This window comes from Simochromis diagramma, unplaced genomic scaffold (assembly GCF_900408965.1).
Source record: "Simochromis diagramma unplaced genomic scaffold, fSimDia1.1 OVJJ01000216.1, whole genome shotgun sequence".
Taxonomy (NCBI): domain Eukaryota; kingdom Metazoa; phylum Chordata; class Actinopteri; order Cichliformes; family Cichlidae; genus Simochromis; species Simochromis diagramma.
In genome coordinates, this window is record NW_024386883.1 from 16054762 (window position 1) to 16075013 (window position 20252).

The 20252-nt window shown below is 39.3% G+C and overlaps 1 protein-coding gene across 1 annotated transcript in view; it reads right to left on the reverse strand.

Annotated features, from left to right (window-relative positions):
* The window catches only part of LOC120733957 (double C2-like domain-containing protein beta), a 210213-nt gene that overhangs the window by 149234 nt on the left and 40727 nt on the right, over nt 1–20252 (reverse strand). The gene's annotated exons all lie outside the window — the stretch shown is intronic.

Below are 20252 nucleotides of genomic sequence, written 5' to 3' on the forward strand. Positions count from 1 at the left end.
CATTAATACAGGTGTGGCCAAAGTGACTAACTAATATTTCTAAAATGCATTTTTAACCAGCAAGACGTATTCATTATGTTAAGACACAAAAACACAACTGGCACTAGTGAAGATTTTCTCCAGACAGTTCCTGGGGGTGTCTGGAGTGCCTCCCTCTAAATCTCAGCGTGTTGTATTCAATATGACAAATAACTCAGGGGAGAGGCTTACAAGTATAAGAGTGCTGAAAGAGTGTTTGATTACATGTGTAAATTCTACTTCTCAATTTATATCATGCCACAGGGCTACAACAGTCCCTGACAACTTCAGATCATGTTCACTGACTTTTTTTGTCAGAGTTTTTTGGTTGTTTTGACAAAGCTCCGACCTGGCCCCATCAATACTTGCCACAGATTGGTTAGAGTAAAGGGCAACTGATTATGTATGTGGATGGAGACCGATTCTGATTAGGAGAAGACCTCTATCCTGAAAATCCCATCATAACGAATCAGGCAAATGCTAAATAATCTCACTTTGATTGGAAGCAGAATCTATATTCAGACTGGATCCCTCATTTCAATAAATCTGCTGATTAGATTAAACACAATTGAGACTAAAGATTGGAATGCAGATAAAACTCTAAGTGTAATTGTTTCATCATTATGAAGTAATGGTTGTATCTAGATTTTTCTAGAGGTGCCTTATTTAGTTTACAGAAAATCATCACTTCCATTGTGGCAGCTCTGTCCTTCCAGTGACCTTGGCTGCTAGGATGTTTAATTACCCATTTCAGACAGAGGCTTTCACATGGACATATTACAGCTCTCTTTATTTACAATAATAACAAATGTCTTGCTGTAGCCTGCCCCCTGGCCCTGCAAATGAACTAAGCAAGCGTCCAAATCTCTGTGTGGGAGGAGCGGACTGCTGTGAGTGTATGAGTGAGATCAGTGCAGTGCCAGAGGGCGCACGAAGATAGTGCAAATTCCTTCACTAACTAAAAGCTCAAATGAGCTAAATAGAGAATTATTGAAAGATTTGCCAGAAGTCTAACACCAGTTATTACTTAATGGACAGCAGCGAGTGTCAAGTCACTCAAATGTGCATATATGAAGGCAAAGTCTGCCACAGCTCAAAGTGCAAACCCCTCCAACACAATCATAACTGACTTCCATGAACATGCTTCATTATTTACATGCTTCATTATTTTACTTCTGGTATTTATTCGTCATCTACCAGCATTGTTATTGATCATCTACTTAAAAAGAGCATGATCTATATATAGACTGAACAGAATGGCAACTTGTTGGACAAATTAATCCATCGTCCGTAGCTTATTAGTCCATAAGAGAAGCAATCTAAGGAGAGATGACTAGACTTCCCTCTTTTTGGCCACTACCTCCTGCTCTCCCAGAGAGGGAGCACCAAGGTATTCCTAAGCCAGCCAAGAAATTTAATCTCACCAGGTTGTCCTGGGTGTGTCCTACAGCCTCTTCCTGGTAGGACATGCCTTAAACTGGAGGTGCCTATAAGGCATGCTTGGAAGATACCCGAACCACCTCAGCTGGCTCCTTTTGATTTGGAGGAGAGTAGCATCTCTAATCTGAGCTCCTCACCCTATCTCTATGGGAGATCAACTCCTGATGGTCCAACAGCCACAGGAAGTGGATGAGACTTTCTACTGATAATGCAAACCAAGCTGTTGTACTGAAGGATCAATAACAATGGTCCATAGACCTCAATTTTCTGAAGCATTCCAGGTGACCAGTATATCATATCTTTTTTTTTTTTTCAGGTATTGGTTGTTTTTTTTACCATGTGCGCTTGAAATGACCATAACTCCATTTCTGTTTGTGGTAGAGACAAAAGAAAGAAGAGAAGACGAACTCTGTAGAGATATTTGGTGTATCACTGAAGCAAAAACTGGCACTGCTGTTTGAACACAGATAGAAAAATCAGCTCCACCTAGATTTCTGCTTCATATTACTTTAAGTCTTCGACCGTTTTGGACTGGAGGGAAAATTTAAATGGTTGGTGAAAAGATGAGAATTATTTTGTAGTTTTACAGCCAGAATTACAAAATAATTCCAGCCTGTATGATCATTGGGTGATAAAGGGTTGATCAGTTAAAAACAAAGGTGCAAAAATTCCCAATCATGGAGTGGTTATTATAACTTCACACTTCTCACTGTACTCTGTTGACAGTCATGCCAGTGGTGTTTGGTGCAGTGGTTCACCCTATAATCGCAACTTGTTTTAAGATGAATATTAGTTATGTCCTTTTGCTGTTCATGTTTACCATTTGCCATAACAGTCAATTGTTTAACATCTATAATGTCTCTAGAACAGAAAAAATAAAACAATTCCTCAGTTCAGCTTCAGTTAAATGCAACATCTATTGATTTTAATCTTGCTACTGCAAGAACAGTCTATAGTGTAGTATAGAGTTCTTTAATTTATCAGTCCACTCTCTGTTATCCAGGGAGTCACAATTCTTAAGATTGTTATTCCTCTTAATGTTTGGTTTGCTCAGTGAAACATGAACCTGGTCCAGCTTGTTTCACTGAGTTAACAATATGAGACAAGCCTATATTTCGTACATGCAAACGCAAATTTAATTATTTGTCACAACAAATCAGAAGTCATGCAAGTACTGAGATAATGCATTCTACATTTATACAATATTGGCTGCAATTATTGTGATTTATTAAGAACTGTTATTGGATAATTTGTCCATATTTTTATATGATATTATATTTTAATTAGATTTTCCTTCATACATTATGCAACGTGTCTGCTCTTTTTCCAAAAAATATTATATAATTATTATGCCGTAAGGCGGTTTAATTAGCTTTAATTAGATTTAAATTAGCTAAGATGGCAAATTTTACCCCTTTCCTGTGCTTACATGACAATTCTGTTGTGTAATTTCAATCTTTAATCTCGTCTTTTTTTTAAAGCATTTCCTTTTTTCTTTGAGGTGCTGCTTTTGTTACTGGAAACTGTTGAGTTACCGTTATTCCTGTAACACCAAGGGTATTATATTGTTTTTGACACCTCAACTTCAATAGTGATTTTTTGTTCCTGAAAAATCTAAATAAATTGCACAAAAATGCCAGATGTAAGATGAATTTTTCAGGTGAGGCTATAGCAAATTGTAGCTATATTGGTGCAACAAACAGATAAATATCTGCTAATTGATGTATTTAATAAGTCCAAGTAACATACTAACATAGTAAAATAAATCCAAATTAAATACTCCAAAAGGCAACAAAACCACAAACATTAACAGAAACAAGGACTAGAACGCAGCTGTTTGCTACACCTGTCAATCAGATTACCTAGTTTTTGGACCATAAGGCGTACTGGATTATAAGGCGCACTGTCGATGAACGGGTCTGTTTGTGTTTGTTTGTATTGTGGATGGATTATCTCAGTTGTTCTCCCGACTGAAGTTTGGCCGTTTACAGCATCCTGCCATGCCATTGCATTTGTCCCTAACCATTGGGAACCCTCACGTTAACTTTTATCGAGTGGAAAAAAGTTAGCATTCATCCTCCAGCTTCACTGTTTATGTTATGCTAAAATAGCTCTGTCGCTAGCGACCACGTAGCACATCATTATATACCAGCTAGTCCAACTTCAGTAACCCTGCAAAACTCACTGCTGTTTAGTTTTCTGTCTTCATTCATCCTGGAAGTGAGAAGTGCACTGTCGATTTTTTGAGCAAATTGAAGGATTATAAGTGCCCCTTATAGTCCAAAAAATTTGGTAATACTAGTAAAAAACTAGTATTAAACGATCTTCATCATGCCTGTTGCCCAAGTCTGTGTGATACAAGGTTATCATTACAGTTAACTAAAGCTAAACTAAAAATACGGGCGGCCGATTTTGAGGAAAGTTGATCTCTGACTTTGACCATGAGATCGAGATCACTGAGATACAAAACTATAATAACTGTTGTGGCTGTGTAATCGGTGCCATGCGAGAATATTGCAGTTAATAGATGCTCAGCCACCTGCCAAACTGCCAAAGTGAGCAGGTATTTGTTACAAAGAACAGCTTCCAGCTATTTTCTCAGTTTTTAAAATCATTAAATCAATAGACAGAACAGTTGTGGCACAACGCGCCTAAATTATGACACCAGAGTTTAATTTTTTTTGTTTTGCTTTTGTTTTCACTGGTTAACTAATTAAATTTAGGCACACTTGGTTAATATTAGGAAAAGACAACCTAATAGTTTGGGGTAAAATGCACTCTTTTACAATGAACACACTAGTCTGAATTTTAGATGCGTTTTCTGCATTTTCTGCCTGCTGTGATTGCTTAGTTTTACTACATAACTGTGATTTATAATAACACAAACAACCAGCCTTAAAATTGACCTCTAAGTTCACAATGGTTGCGCTTTCAGTCTTAACCTACTCACGGGCAAATAGTGAAATAATAAGTGCTCAAACAAAGCACGTCCACAAACTGTGGGTTATTGCAAAAGCTTGCACAGGATTTTCACTCTTTAATTCAGTAAGATGTAACTTCATCCGTTCCTTTAGTAGGATTAAGCTGTCAGGTTGTCTACTGACTTACAGGAACAAAAAGGTGACTTTGAAGACACTGGCCTGTGTAACACCTCCATGATACTGTTGTCACACTGTGTTAATCCACTTAAGTGGGCATATAGAAAATCCATCATCCCTTTGGAGTTAACAGTCAAACCTTCATTCTAGGCTGCAGAAGATAAAACGCCGTTCAGCTACTGGGAAAACTTTGACAGCAGTTTTTTTTTTCCCACAAATTTGAGACAGGAACAAAGATGGAGGGAGGTTGTGATCAAGAGTTTTGCTTGGCAACCTCCCCTAAGAGAACTTATCTTTTCCACCCTGCTGTACATTCACTGTTGCAGCCCAGTGGATCAAACCGGAAGGAGGAGGGCTTTTTTACTTTTTCTTATCTTTCTCCCTGCAATATGAAATTCTGTCGACACAAGTGACAACAGAATGAAGGCTAGAAAAGACTTCTTGATAAAAACACACACACAGCTGCCACCTTTTGTAGTCAGGATATAATATTTACTGGAGTCTGTCTCCACATTACAGTGTTTTTATTAGGCTAATGTTACTTCAAAATAAAGGACAAGATGTTATAGTCCATACTGATAAAGCACAGCAGAGCAGATATTTATACATCAGGTGATAAAAGATGCCACGATAGGAACATTATTATGAGATGCTGAGCGTCTGCTGTTGCCATCATCTATTAAAGAATGCAATCACAACCCAGCAAGCATCTGCCAGACAGCAATATGCAACATAATAAGTCAAAGATTCCCCCAACTGGGTACAAAATCTGAACAATATGATACAGCAGAGTGACGAGACTCTGCAAAATGACTTTGGACACTGGTGAACTAATTTCAGAGTGATATTTAGTTCCTGAAGTCCGAGGGAGTCTGCAGCAGGTAGATGATGTATGACTTACAGGCCCTGTCTCCACTTTCAGTTTGGCTGTGATATATTTTAGTGTAAGCTGCGGGCTATTTTATGAATATCTATTATATATCAAAATGTTTAATGAGAAAAGTAGGAAGAACTTAACATGAAAGAACAAGCCAAAGGGCACAGAGACATATTTTTTGTTGTTAAAAATGATGTGCCGAATTGGCTTGTAGTAAGAAAAATACCTCCTATAACCATCATATAAAAAAAAACGAACGAACATACAAACATCTGAAGGGGACATTAAAAGTAGTAGCTTTTGCAACAACTGGTACTCTTAATATCTGTCCGTTGTTTATATTTTACTGTACCATGAAACAATAGAAACAAAAGAAAAACACACAGGTAGCTACCACGCTACCAAATTGTGTGAGCAGTATTTGAAAGTAGTAGAAATGGATTTAGTTAAAGATTTAAACTTCTTAAGACAGTCTTCAATAAAACTGGCTTTCTTCTGGGTAGTTTCTGTTCGCTTAACTGTTAACGCAACAGAATTGTTAGCTGCTACCAGGCACAGCGTGAAAATATGCCTACGTTCTGCCACCGCTATCACTTAGAGAAATTATATTTAATACAATGTTGGCATTCACTGTGTCTCAGCATTGTCTTGAAATTATTGAAAATTGCAGGACCATTCACATCTATAATGCTAGGTGTAAATCAGAAAAAATATACATTATTTTTCTTAATGCGTAATTAAGCTAATCTATTATCACCTTAAATATATTTTTTTCTTCTTTTCTTTTTGTTCTTTTTTCCACAAAAATATTACACTTTTTGTTTAAAATATGTGTTGCATGACTGTCATATAGACTCAATTTCCAGTGGCAATAAATGACAGCTAGCTGGCAAAGTTAGCCAAGCTTGTTTCCTTGCTAATGCTGTCTGTTATTCTTTACATGGATCTAACAATCTGTTTACACACTGGAATTAAATAAAAATGGGATGGGACATTTAATCTGTGCTGCTAGTAGCTGTAAAATACCCCTGAGAATTTAACAAACTGAAATCCAGATACTCCAACTAGAGTATGCTAACATATAGCATATAGCTCATTAGCCACATAAGACCTTTCAATATCATGGCCCTTTTACGTCACTAAAACTTCTTTAAATGATGCACACTAGCCTTTAGAGTAACTTTTTCACACCAGAATCCTACCAATCTACATAGATAGTACTACTAACAATAATAATAATCACAAATCAATAAAAATTAATTAAATCAAACAAATTAAATTTTTCTAACGATAATGGTAGTATTTGTACACTTAAACAATAAAATCATCTTTGAAAGAAAATGAAAGCAAAGACAAATCAAACCATAATCTCCATTCTCATACCATCTCACCTTTCCGTCGACACACGGTTTAAATGATTAGTGTCAGTCACAAATTTAATGTAACTGCCCAAATAATGTTTATAGATTCCGTAACAACCAGTTAACCACATTTAAATAACTACTATAATGTTAACACAATGGTTTACAAACCAGCTATTATTTTTAACTATTTGTTACCACTATGAAAACTACTGTAGTAACTGACGCTTAACTAACTTTTAATTTACCATTTATTATCAATGTTTATTATAAACAGTTATGTTTACGTGCAACATATTAGGCATCACTTGTGTGATTTTTGAGAATGCAATAAAAATGTATGTACATGCATTTTAACATTTCACTTTAACTCTAGTTTTCAGACAGCTGTGAGATGGGAAGATACTTTTGATAAACGGTGTTTGCTTATTTCCTCATTACAGATTGAGCTAATGAAATGTCTTGCCCTCTTAGATAAATTACTTTATGCACTGAATTGCAAGGGGAGACTAAAGAGAGCAGTACAGAATAAGGTTTGTACACTCAGTGTAATTGGTGACAGTGTTTGTTACTTCCTCTGCTTCGGCAGTTCAACAAGTAGCCCTCAGCAACTACAAATAAATCTCTAATCAAATCATTAACTCCACTGCTCCACTTTTTTTTTTTTTTAATCTAACCATGCCTTAATAATAAATCACCTGCCAACTTCAGCAAAATTCTTAATGCACTGCTCGTTTTTTTTGTCTCATCAAGTCAAAGAAAATCGAGTCTCACCACATTATGGAGAGATCTGCAGATAATAAAGTAATGCCGGAATGTGTTCCATTAACAAGATGTATGTCGAATAAAAATGCATGCAACAGACTGAGATGTACCACAGAGAAGACAGTGTGTGTCTGTGTGATGGAGCACTGCCTGATTGATGCAGTGCTTAATCTTTGCCTGATCAGTGCCGGGCATCAACTGTGAAGCACCTTCACCAGAGCTGAGAGTTCCTACAGACACAAAGTAGAACAAAGAGCAAACCTCAAGAGTCAGCATAGGGCTTATCGTTGTCATGCTGAATAACATGTATTGATGAGTTTTGCTTTCTTTATCTATGGCAGAAAAACACAAAGGGCCACACATTGGACAACTGGAGCAAAACATTAGATAGTGCAGAATTATGCTAAACTGAGTTTGCTGGATGTATCATTGCTTTTTCCACCTTCAGCTGCATGTGCTAGTTTGGTGTGCTCTAACTTTTTAACTTTGAGTTAAAACTCAAAGGAGTGAGGCTGCTCTACCAATTGCAAAGCCAACAAACCTTGTGGGTTTCTTCAGAAAACCCAGTCGTATCAATGCTTTGTGAGATATGAAACAAGTGCAATTTCAGCAAGTTGAAATATGAAGGTGCCGAGTTCACTTTTGCAGGTAATGTAGATGACGAGGTAGGTGACACCCAGTAGGAATCTTCTTCTTTTTCTCATTTCAGTTGCTCCCATTCTCCGTTGCCACAAAGGATCATCTGCTGCCATCTCATCCAATCCCTCCTGTCATTTCCAGGGATCGTGGATATACTGGAACTCCTTTGTCCAGTGCCACAGTCTCCAACCCATACATCACAGCAGGCCTCACAACCTCCTTGCAAACCTTCCCTCTCACTCTTGCTGCTTGTCACGGTCCTTTGTCATTTTGACACAGCGTTTTGAGTTTTCTTGTGTTTTCTGTCATTTTGTATTATGTTTAAGTCACTTTGTTATTCTAAAGGTTTATTCTGTTGTGCCTGGGTTATTCTGCTTAGTTTGGGTTATTAGACTTCCCCTTGTGTCTTCGCCCTCGGTGTCTCCATCGTGTTCCCTCGCTCGCTTCCTTTCCTCTCCTCCACTCCTGTATCTAACTCTTGTGTCAGTCTTGCGTTCATTCATTTCCTGTTTTATTGTGAAGGTCTTATGTTCCATGTCAGTGTGCTTTGTGTAGCTTCCTAGGTCTCGTCATGTCTAATTCTGTCCCCATGTGTTTCGGCTCCCTCATCATTGTACTATGTATTTAAGCCTTTGTCTCCCTTCGTGCAGTGTTGCGTTCTCCCTCATAGTTGTGTGCGTTTCCCATGCTCTTCCCCGTGTGCTAGTTCCTAGAGTTTCCCAGCCTAGTTTAGTTTTGTACCTTTTCTCTAGTGTCAGCAATAAAGCCATTTTTGAGTTTATATTTTTGCCTCTGTGAAGTCTGCATTTGGGTCCTCTCCTGCCTGCCTGCACACAGCTGCTCATGACAGCTGTTATCCTTCTGTCGCAAATCAACCCTGACACTCGTCTTCACCCACTCCACCCTGTCTGTGCTTTCTTCTTCACCTCTCTTCTGCACTGCCCGTTGCTTTGGATGGTTTACCCCAGGTTAACCATACCATTCTACCAACTTTCATTCCTCTTCTCTCGAGTGCATACCTCCACCTCTCCAGGCCCCCTTTTCTCCTGCTTCCTACTCTCACTACAGATCACAACATTGTCTACAAACATTTTAGTCCATGAAGGCTCCCGTCTGCGCTCATCTGTCAGCCTGTTCATCATCACTGTAGAAGAAGTGGCTCCAAGTCAATCTCTGATGTAATCCCACCTCCACTTGGAAACCATCTGTCACTACCAATCCAATATGGAATTCTTGTTCTCAGGCTTGGGTCCGGCACTAGACGTACACTGGCATGTGGGAATGTAGGAGTGTTTCTGGAATTTTCTTGTGAGTCTGCTGAAATATCGGATGCTCTCAATTCTTTTCATTTAAATTTTTAGCTCACAGTGTTTTCTCTACTGTCAGAAGGAAAATGAGTACTGTGAAAGTGAAAGGAAGTGAACTTAAATGAAAGTTAACTTCTGATGTTATTGTGGTTTGCACTGTAGATTGTTTATAAGTTGTAACTCAACTTCACAAAATGACACTGTATGTTGTTTACCTAATGAGGAAATATTAAAGACGTTTTAAAACTATTAAAGCCAGGCCTGGTGTTGAATATGCAGCACAGCGGACAACATTATTGTATAAACTCTGGAAATTGCTGCAGTCCATCATAGAAAAAGTTTATTTGCACACATTAAGGAGACTGCCCTCCATGGGATTGAGTGAAATAGCAGACTCTGCAGTCATTCATCTCAAGTGTCATCAACCTAAGGGGGCTTTTTATTGATTTTTAGCATGTCGTTTCATGTCCTTTTTCAGGATGCTGCAGGCTGGATTGAGATGGCCCACAGGTTGCTTCCAGCCCTATTCTGTCCATTTCTATTCTGCCTTTTTATTAAGTGTCCTTTATAAAACACATATACCGCAGGGTTTCAAAAAGCAAAGTCCCTGCTAATAAGTGTTTAGAAGCAGAGTACCTAAACATCATGCCAAATTTCAGAACATTATAGCTTTCTACAAGTATAATGCTGTTGAATACATATATCACTCACGTATGATTTTACTTCGTATCAGCCAAACTGACAGCAGTACCATCTACCTATCGTCATGTTTCTATTTCTCTGCCTTTTTGTCTTATCTCCATGTTATTATGCTGTTTTTTCCTACAGCTACCAGGTTTAGATCAGTTTCTTCAGGCCTGGGCCCTAATGTTTCTCTGCCTGCTCCACTGAACGATGTGCTCCTTGATGTGGTCTCTGGGTTGGACGATAGCGTTGTCGATCAAACCAACGCCTGAACGGCCACTAGGCGAGGTGGTGATTTCAAGTTCATTTACTTTTATAGCTGTTTATCACAAACATCCCCTAAAGGATGCTTCTCCGGTATCCTACAGTCAGCTAATCAAACATCACCTGCAACAAGTTTGCTAGACTTTTGTCTTTTTTAATTATCCTCTCGTGATGTTTTGGTTGTGTGTGTGGGGGGGGGGGGGGGGTCGATGCAGTCTGTGTGTGTGTGTGCGCAGGCATATACAATATGGGTTTATCTGGTGTGCTTGCATGCATGCATTAAATCAGTATAATGAGATTATCGTATCTGCCTGTGCTACGGGTCTTTCCAAACCACCGAGAAACAGAGAGTCTAATCTTGTTGGTTGCTAGGAACTGGGCAAGCTGGGGAATGGATGAGACAGACATCCATCGTATCCCCATCAAATAGCTTCCCACATTGAACTGGACTTGATCTAATATCAAGGGAGGGATAAATGGGTGCCAGTGGAAGGAGGATATGCATTTGGGTGGGAACAATCTTATTAGAAAATGCACTGTGGCTGCATGTGGTCACTGTGTGGCTGAATGATTGAAAGCTAATGGCGGTCAGAGATGCATGGAGATGAACGCAGGCTTTCAGGGTGACAATGACGCTTAAGCTTTGCCAGTAACACTGATACTTTTTGCATTTGTTCATATGTTCAATTTCCATAAATATTATATGGTGGATAAATGGTTGAAATACACAGTGAGCTCCACAGTTAGTTGGACAAAGACACATTTTGCTTCTGCACAGCACCACAGAGGATTTTAAATTGAACAGGACGTGAATGAAGTGCCTTTCGGCTTTAAATTTATAAGGATTTTAGCAGAAGTATCGCATTAACATTTTAGACAACACAAGCAATTTTATGCAGCTCCCCACTTTCAGATACTCAAAAGTAATTGGATCGACGAACAAACAATTTCAAGACCAGTTGACCTCCATTCAGTTATTATTTTTAACACATTAAGCAGACAGAAGATCTGGAACACTGAAACTGTTTGTTTTTTTTTAGTTAATGCAGAGATGTTGGTACAAATGAGGGAGGCCATCATAAGGCTAGAAAACCAAAAACAGCCCATCAGAGAGACAGCGAAAACTTTAGGAATGTGTACATTTTTCTCTCTCTCTTCAAATATTTTTATCGTGAAGCACAAGTAATTATTACAAATTACCCCATGGGCTGACATTGCTTTAATTTTATATTTTTATCACTACTTTCATGTGTGCCTTTCATGAGAGGGCCGGACATTTTTACACTGCTATAAATTGTGGGTTTTCTGAAACAAACCAACTGGGCTGTCACTCTCTTGTTGAGGACAGAGGAGAGTTGAATGAAGAAAAAAAAAAATGAGGGGAAGGGTTTCCACTCTTTGCTATAGCAAACATGTAGAGACAAAATATGGTAGAGTTACTAACAAGCAAAGGGTTTTATGGGTAGCTACAAATGAACCAACACCCACGCCTTCCAATCTGCATCATGTACCCTCGTGCAACAAGAAGACTGTGATTTAATTAGCTGTCAGGATTTGGATGCAAAAACAAAATAATTAAGATAGTGCTGAAAAATGTTACACGTGATGGAGAAACTAAGGTTTATCTCTTTTTTAACGTCTCTGGTTTTCTGTCTTCTTTCCTGGGCAAAGACTTCCAAGGTGTTCCTCCCACCTGTTGGAGGGGGTTTGATTGAAACCCTCTTGTTCATCACTTCAATACTCAGTCATGTCTCAGATATCCCCTCACTACGAAAATACTTCTTTTATGTGTCTCTCCTTCCATTTACACTAAATTCAGCGGTACAGCATAGTACAACTCCTACATGGCCGATCCCGAGAGGATTTCCTCCCACAAACTACTAATTAAGAAAATGAGCTTTATTTCCCTTTTTTAAAACTTTGAAAGACTCTGTTCCAACACTCTGTGTCCTGGTTGTTTATATTTTACACCTTTACAGCGTATCCGATCTACAATCACAGAGCTGACAGCCTAAGCAGACAGGCGGAGATCTGAAAACAGTCCTTTAGTGAGCAGTGGAGCATGTTTCCTGATCGTGTCTGAGTTTTGGATGCTTTGTTAATCATTAAGACACCGGATTATTTCCCCTTAAATGGTGCGACATTAGTAAGGAAAATGCATTTGTGGGTTGAGCAGCAGACCAGAGCATGTGGGTTGTACTTATGAAAAACTTTCCAAATCTTCTCTGTCAATGCCAAACAGCTTATTCTGCTACTGTTTGGTGTAGTTTACTTGATTTCACAATTAAATTCTGAAAAAAATTAAAAAAAAATAAAACACAACATCTTTAACAAAACTGTTAAAAATGAGTTCAATTTAAAAATTATTATTATTAATAATAATTATTATTATTGTTATTTATTTATTTTTTGGAACTGAAAAGACATATCTCAGACATGCACTATGAAAACTGTCTGAACCTTTTGTGTTGACTGTCACATGTATTTTATCTGTAGCTTATAGCACACTTAAACAACAGACCCAGTTGTCATTTAAAGACAGGCACCTTTAAATTACACATTTCTTAAAAACACAAATCATTCATTTAACGGTCACTCAAATACAAATTGACGATGATTCACGACACACTCTCCAACATAAGCTGCCTTTGTAAGTTCAAAGTATCGGTATTGGTGTCAGCAATACTAGCTCTGAATTTACTCGATATTGGATCCATAACAGAATATGCGTCATCGCACAGCCCTAGCGATACATAGCAGAAGTGAACTGGCTTCCCAGTACAGGCGTTAAGTTTCCTGAATACGATTAAATCCTGCTTTGAAACACAAACCCCGCTTCACACGTTCTTTTTATTTCTGGAAAACTTTGGTGCGTCCCTTTTGAACTTTCAGTCCACTAAAAGCTTCTTTTTCAAACTGTCTGAATCTGCATTTTAATCCTCTTAACAGATCATGGTTTTGTTTCTTCAGAAATGGACTGTTCCTGAGCAGTCCTCCTATTAAACACTTTGCTGTACACACTGCTCGTTAACAGCTTAGCTAAATGGAAATCACATAAGTCTAGCAAGTAAGGAAAACATTCTTTATATAGCCCATTTCATGCTTGGTGGAAGCACAGCATGCTGCACAAAACATAAGCTACCACAGAGTTACATAGATGATGTAAAACTAAATCAGAAGATGCATATAAAAGGTAAATCTGTTAAACAAATAACAACCACTCATCATAAAAAAATGATTGGTTGTTAAGAAAGGCAACAGCAGGATGGAAAAGACATTAATTACAAGAAAAAATGAGTACAAGATACAATAATTAGGACTAATTGTCCAGTAAAATCAATAAAAAAACAAAATAATAAAGAAAAAATAAAACTAAAAGTAAGAACTGGACCACCAAAAGGCTCGGCAGCAACGGGAATGTTTTTACTTTGTGTTGAAACTTCGTTGCACACTTAATATCCCATTTTGTTCAGCATTGGGGAGCAGAAAAGGTCAAATCAGCTTCGCCAGTATCTGTGGAGACCTGAGTATTAACCAGGTGGTTCAGAGCTTAAAACCATGCCAGAGAGCGCCTGGGCATGCAGGATCTTAAAGAGGAGCATTAAAAATTTAAAATCAATTATAAAACTAGCTGGAAGTCAATGTAATGACCTCAGAACACGTGTTAGACGGTCACATTTAGTTTCTTTTCTGCTCTTTTAACTAAAACTCTGGCAGCTGCACTCTGGAGTAGCTGCAGCCGGTTAATAATTAAGTGACAATGTGACTCACTACCAGTAACATTCTGCAACACAACTATACAACCTTTATAGCCATCCTCCTTCTTATAATGTGTGGTCTATCTCACCACAGCACAGAGACATCTTGTAGATGCACATTTTAAGACAGCAGAGAAAGGCTGACTTACAAGTCTGCAACCACATCAGCTAGATAATTGATCACATTTTAAATAAGGATTGGTTGCCAAAAAGCCAAAGCTGGCCCACTGTGGCGCCTTGTGTTTTCCTTTGAGATGACTATCTTCAGAAAAGAGTGAAAAGCCTCTGTTTCACTCAAAATAGATGATGTAATTTTCTGCCATTATGCCAGCGTGAAGACCACCCGCAGGCTAGTTACTGCATCATTGTGTTTTAACAGCTAGCAGCTACCAGGCCTAAAATAAAACAAAAACACTGCTGTTGTAATTAGTAAATCTGTCCTAACCAGCTGTGAGCGTCAGACGTGCCTTCTTTCACCAACAAGTGTGAAATATTTTAGACCATAGCCATTCCTGCTCTGAAAAAAGTACAATTAAAACGGTTTGTATGCTCTAGGATTTGCAAAGATTGCATTTTGATCTCATTCCCAGGGTACCAGATATTTCTGTTCTGTCATGAATAGGGATGGGTATTGGTATCCGGTGCCATTATGGCACCGGTTCTGACATAAACCAGACCGAAAAGCCACATTTCGGTGCTTTTATTTCATGAGATGTCATACACTTTGGATTCTAGCCGATCATTTTACCTTTGCAAGGATAGTAGGCGGGCCCAGGTACATACGTTCTTTTAGAGCAGAGCTACAGATTAAAAATGCCCAAGGCGAAGTGGTCAAAAGTCTGGCTGTACTCCACAGCAAAAGATGCAAACTCAGCAGCCTGCAACAAGTGCTTTAAGCCCCACGCCCCCGGTACCAGGAGCAAAAAGGAGGAGATCACGTTTAATCGGTTATAACAGGGGGTGAGGAAATATAAGTCCAGACATGTGTGGTATCCACAGAAACCTCTGACTCTCAGCTAAAATGTCATATGAACCATTTCTACAACCACCAAAGTCAACGAAAACAAGCCGTGATTAAACAAGCAGTTATGTAAATGTGCACAAGTCCGCTAAACAAACAAGGCGAACCAGAAATTCTCCAGACTTCATGTAACCGGCTAAAGACAGGATGGTTATCTTCCAGAGCGATCACTGACTCCAAACACCAAGTTTCACCACGATCAGACCAAAATTCACTGACCGAGCCGCAAAAGACGATCACAAAAACACACAGCGGCGCAAATGCGTTAAGACAGAAATTGGCTTACCGTCCAGATTTCCTCCCTTATTTTCGCAGGTAGCCGGTAGCCACATGATTATCAGCAGTTACCTCGCCTGCATCAGAGCCGTTTTTGTCAACAACCTCCATTTTAAACCCACCTATAGACGCGTGACTGGACACACGTCACATGTAGTAAATTTGGGCCTACATGGGTTTTGGCCTTGGAACGTATGAGTGGACGTGGCATCGTTACTGTGATTCTATTGGCTCAAACAATTTAAAAAAAAGGTGCCAATCATGCAAGTTGACCAAAAGAAACCAAAGTTACAGCCCCTCAGAGTTTAAAGGGCCAGAGGCCAATTAAGCGCTCCATGCGCATGGCAGAAAAGGCCTATTACCATGTAAATGTGTGGTTAATTCTTCAAAAATGTATTTTAAAAAAAAATAATTTTTTTAGGCATGTTAATAAAATTAAATAATTTCTGCGCTTAAATACCTAAAAAATTCAACTGGCATGGTGTCCAATTGTGTGCCAAAATTCGACATTTTTGTACAACAACTGGATATTCATGTATTAACAGGGCTGTAATTTTTCACTGTTTCACTTTAAAAACATAAATCTTTGCACAGATTATGTTTATATGTTGGTTACTGAATTTCTGTAATGAAATGTGAACTGAGGCATATTTTTAAAAGGGTTATATGCTAAAATTCTTTAAGCACCGGTTCGAGCACCGTTTAAGCACCGACATAGTTTCAAAAGTACCGATTTGGCACTGGTATCGGATAAAACCTAAATGATACCCATCCCTAGTCACGAGTTGTCTTTTCAGGATGTAAAGGCTTTATTTGATGGGTGATGTATTTTAACCAAAAACTACTATCTTTTCCAAATATCCAAATATTTGTGGATGTCCAAACATAACCAGCCAGTGAAAAGAAAGGGAAAACAAAGCAAACCACATGATGGGAGCTTTTTTTAATGTTCAGACGATTCAAATTTAGATGCTGTCACTTCTTTGCTGAGCAGTATTTGAACTTGTGGAGGTTGTTTGCACATTTTCCAGTCCAATGGACAGTCAGTGAATGCAAAAACCCACGTCATCTATTTAAAAAGCTTCAAGTAAAAATAGTTTCAAAGCAAATCGAAATCACGTGACTGTCACGGTCAGAAGGTCCACAGGACAAAAAAAAAATCTGATATCTGGAAACTGCCCACAAAATGTATGATGTGGGAGTGTAGATTCAGGAAGCAGAGCGTTGTTTGTGTGCGTGTCTTTGTGTACAGTAGGTATCCTTTGACAGCTCTGTTGCATGTTCCAGCAATTGAATTTGAAGAGGAGCAAAGATTCATGAACGAATGAAGCTCCAAAGTGTATCAGCCCTGCAGCGGTAACGACAAAATGCCAAACATCGCTTTCACATCTCGACTGTGTTCTACCCCGAGCCAGCCATCCAGCGGATTAGAGATTTGCAGGCTGATAGGAGTAGGTCACACGGTGTATTAGGTGGGTGTTAGTTTCTCCTGATGAGGGAATAAAATTGCCTCCAGATCGATAACCTGCTGTCAGACATGACTTGAGTGATTTTGCGCTTATCCGCAGGTTGAATAGCAAAACATGTCATGGTACACTGAGCAGGCCGCTGGATGCATTCTTTTAATTGGGAGGCAAATTAAGGGAGGAGGGCGATAAAACGTATGCTCAGAGGACAAGCTTATCTTTGTGTGACCTTGTCGTTCTCTGCAACGTGATCGCAAGATCAATGTGTTGGAACATGAGTGAATGTGTTTTTGATGTTAAAACGGGCATTTGTGTGTGATGACAGAAGATACTCAAAATGTGACAAAAACTCAAAAGTTCATTTGAAATGGCCGTTTTGTTGTGTCAGAGTAGCTTTCAGTGATTTAACATTAGCGAATCCATCAAGGTATCAGTACTGCCTTCCAATTCTTGCGTTTACAGGCCAGTTGCAGTTTACATGCACATCTAATTTAATTGTAAGCTACCAAACTGAGTTAAGTCCAGAAACACTGCACAGTTCATCCTTGAAATATGAAAAACTCCAAGATAGAACTCCTTAGGCCATCACTATGACTGGCAAGAAGGTATAAAACCATGATGACTTAAAAATGACTTAGCAGTTAAAAGTCCAGATATATTCAGAGACAGAAATTATCGCTCCAGTCCATTTAGCTATCATGTGGGACAAACCTTGTATCATCATATTTATACACTGGAACGAAATCAGTAATGGACAGAATAGAAGTAAACTTCTAGAAGACCATTTAAATGCGTGGGAAAACCCAGTTTTCCTAGTATATAGGTTTAATTTTGTCATCTATCTCATTTTTGCCAAAAAACATATTCTTGTCTGGAATCTTTTTGTCCCTAAACTTAACCAGTGATAGAAAGTGAAAAAAGAGCAAAGGATACAAACTAACAAGTGAAAATGAAGCTCATCACAGAGGGCTTTGCCTCACTTTAAAAGATGACTGGTATCTCTCAGTGTCCAACACTGTCAAAAGTGACAGGTCAAGACCAAAAGAGTTTTTGTGTATCTGCAGCCACAGAAGTATGTGACAGTGTTTGATGTCCTGGATTGAGAAAGCGACACTGAAATGATCAAAGTGAAGTCAGCACTGTAACATAACTCAGTTTGTCATCATACAGCATGGCTGTATTCCTGGCCTTTGGGATTATCATTAACTTGACTTCAAAGACTTTAGGAAGAAGAAGACAAAGTATGAGTGGACTGGAGGGTGAGCAACTACTCAGAGTTGTAACAACTTAGAACAAAAGAGCTGGACCACCTCCATATCAGACCTCTGGGAGCTGCTCGGGCATTGTAACCCATGCTATGAAGCTCCTGGAGCACAGTTTATATGCTGATATTAATACCAGAGGAGGTTTGGATCGAAAGGAGCCAGGTGAGATGGTTCGGGCATCTGACAAGGATGCGCCTCCTGGGTGAGGAGTTCCGGGCATGTCCCACCGGGAGGAGGCCCAGGGGCAGGCCCAGGACACGCTGGAGAGATTATATCTCTCGGCTGGCCTGGGAATGCCTTGGTGTTTCCCTGGATAAGCTAGAAGAGGTGGCTGGGGAGAGGGAGGTCTGGGCTTCTCTGCTTAGGCTTCTGCCCCCGTGACCCGGCCCCGGATAAAGCGGAAGAAGATGGATGGATGGTTTGGACCTCTGCAGTTATTGAGTTGCTGTGGTTCCTCAACACTTCTTGATAATACCAGTTCCACATCACAAACTGTCACCTCAAGGCACTCAAGGTATATTAAAGACCCTACAATATTACAGGCTGAGAGAAAACCTCAACAATCACCTGTGAGTAACCAGTTTGTGACAGTAGGAAGGAAAAACTCCCTTTCAACATGAAGAAATCTCCAGTAGAACCGCGCACAGAGAGGGGAAGCCATCTGCTGTGACCAGTTAGGGGTGAGGGGAATGAGAAGAGAGCAGAAACAGACAGGACGAAAGACACATGGGAGAGAGCCGGAGCTTTAAATTAATTATTAATGATTAAATGGTGTATAAACAGAGTGAATAAGAGGTGCATCAGCTTCTAGCAGCCTAGGTCTATTACAGTGTGACTAAAGGATGGTTCAGGGTCACCTGATCCGCCCATAACTATGTTTCGGGCTCTTTAGGACGATCCACTCTTTCCAAATGCATACTGCACGGCTAGGTGCTTGATTTTATACACCTGTGGCCATGGGACAGAAAACAGCTCAATTCAAAGACTAACAGGTGTGCCCCTGTATTTACTTAACTCTGGTGCTGTATTTATTCATCCTGAAACTCACTCATATTTTTCACCGTGTTGTAGCCATTTACATTTTCTGTAAGAAATAACACGGAGAGAATGCACAGGGCGAAGCATCAAAATGTAGTGGAAAATGCAGCGCATCAACAACGTCCACCGTTGCATAATAAGCATCCCGGTGTAAGTGCAGTCAGATTGCACTGACACCATGTTTGTCTTTTCTTACATAATTATTGTTTTTCCTTTCCATGACCTCATAGTGTGTTCCACTGTGGTCAATGAAAAGTGTTTAGGAAAAATACAGAGGAGCTCATTTCTTTGACTGTTCGACCATATAGGCAGAATACATATCACGAGCGAGCGCACACAGCCACACTCAGCATGCACAGCAACAGGACCTTGTAATTAGTTAACCTAAATGGAGTGCATGCAGCCATTATCTGTGTTATTAGTTACACCTGTGGTTTTCCTGCGATGACATGTCAAAATGTCTTCTAGCACATGGGCTTATTAGCACCTGTGCTGCTAACTGGAACTTACAAGCCAAGGGACGATGTGCCACTGCTGACTAGCTGCTAATTAGCCATCTAGGCTGCTAATGGATGTTAGGAGTGCTCTTTCCCCTGGTGGATATGCCTTTTGAGGCTCATTCATTCAGCCAAAATGCAACATAAATCTCGTGTCTGTGCTCAAACGGAGTCATCAGCCTATAAAGCTACTATAATGTCACCTGGGGCTCAAAGTCTGTGGATCTTTTTATGTTGACTGGCCGCTTTTCATTCTTTCTGTCACAACAGTTTAAAGTAGTTTCAGTTTGCTCTACATAACAGCATTTATACATTTTTACTGTGAGATGATTTAGTCTTTGTGTAGTGCCTCTATGTGTTGCTTTGGAGGAAAAAAATAATTTAGAAATAAAAGAAACTGAGTAAATATGCCAGCTTGTGTGATCGGCCTTATTAGTTAAAACCATCCCTTCCTTTTAGTCTGGTTATAGCTGTGTAG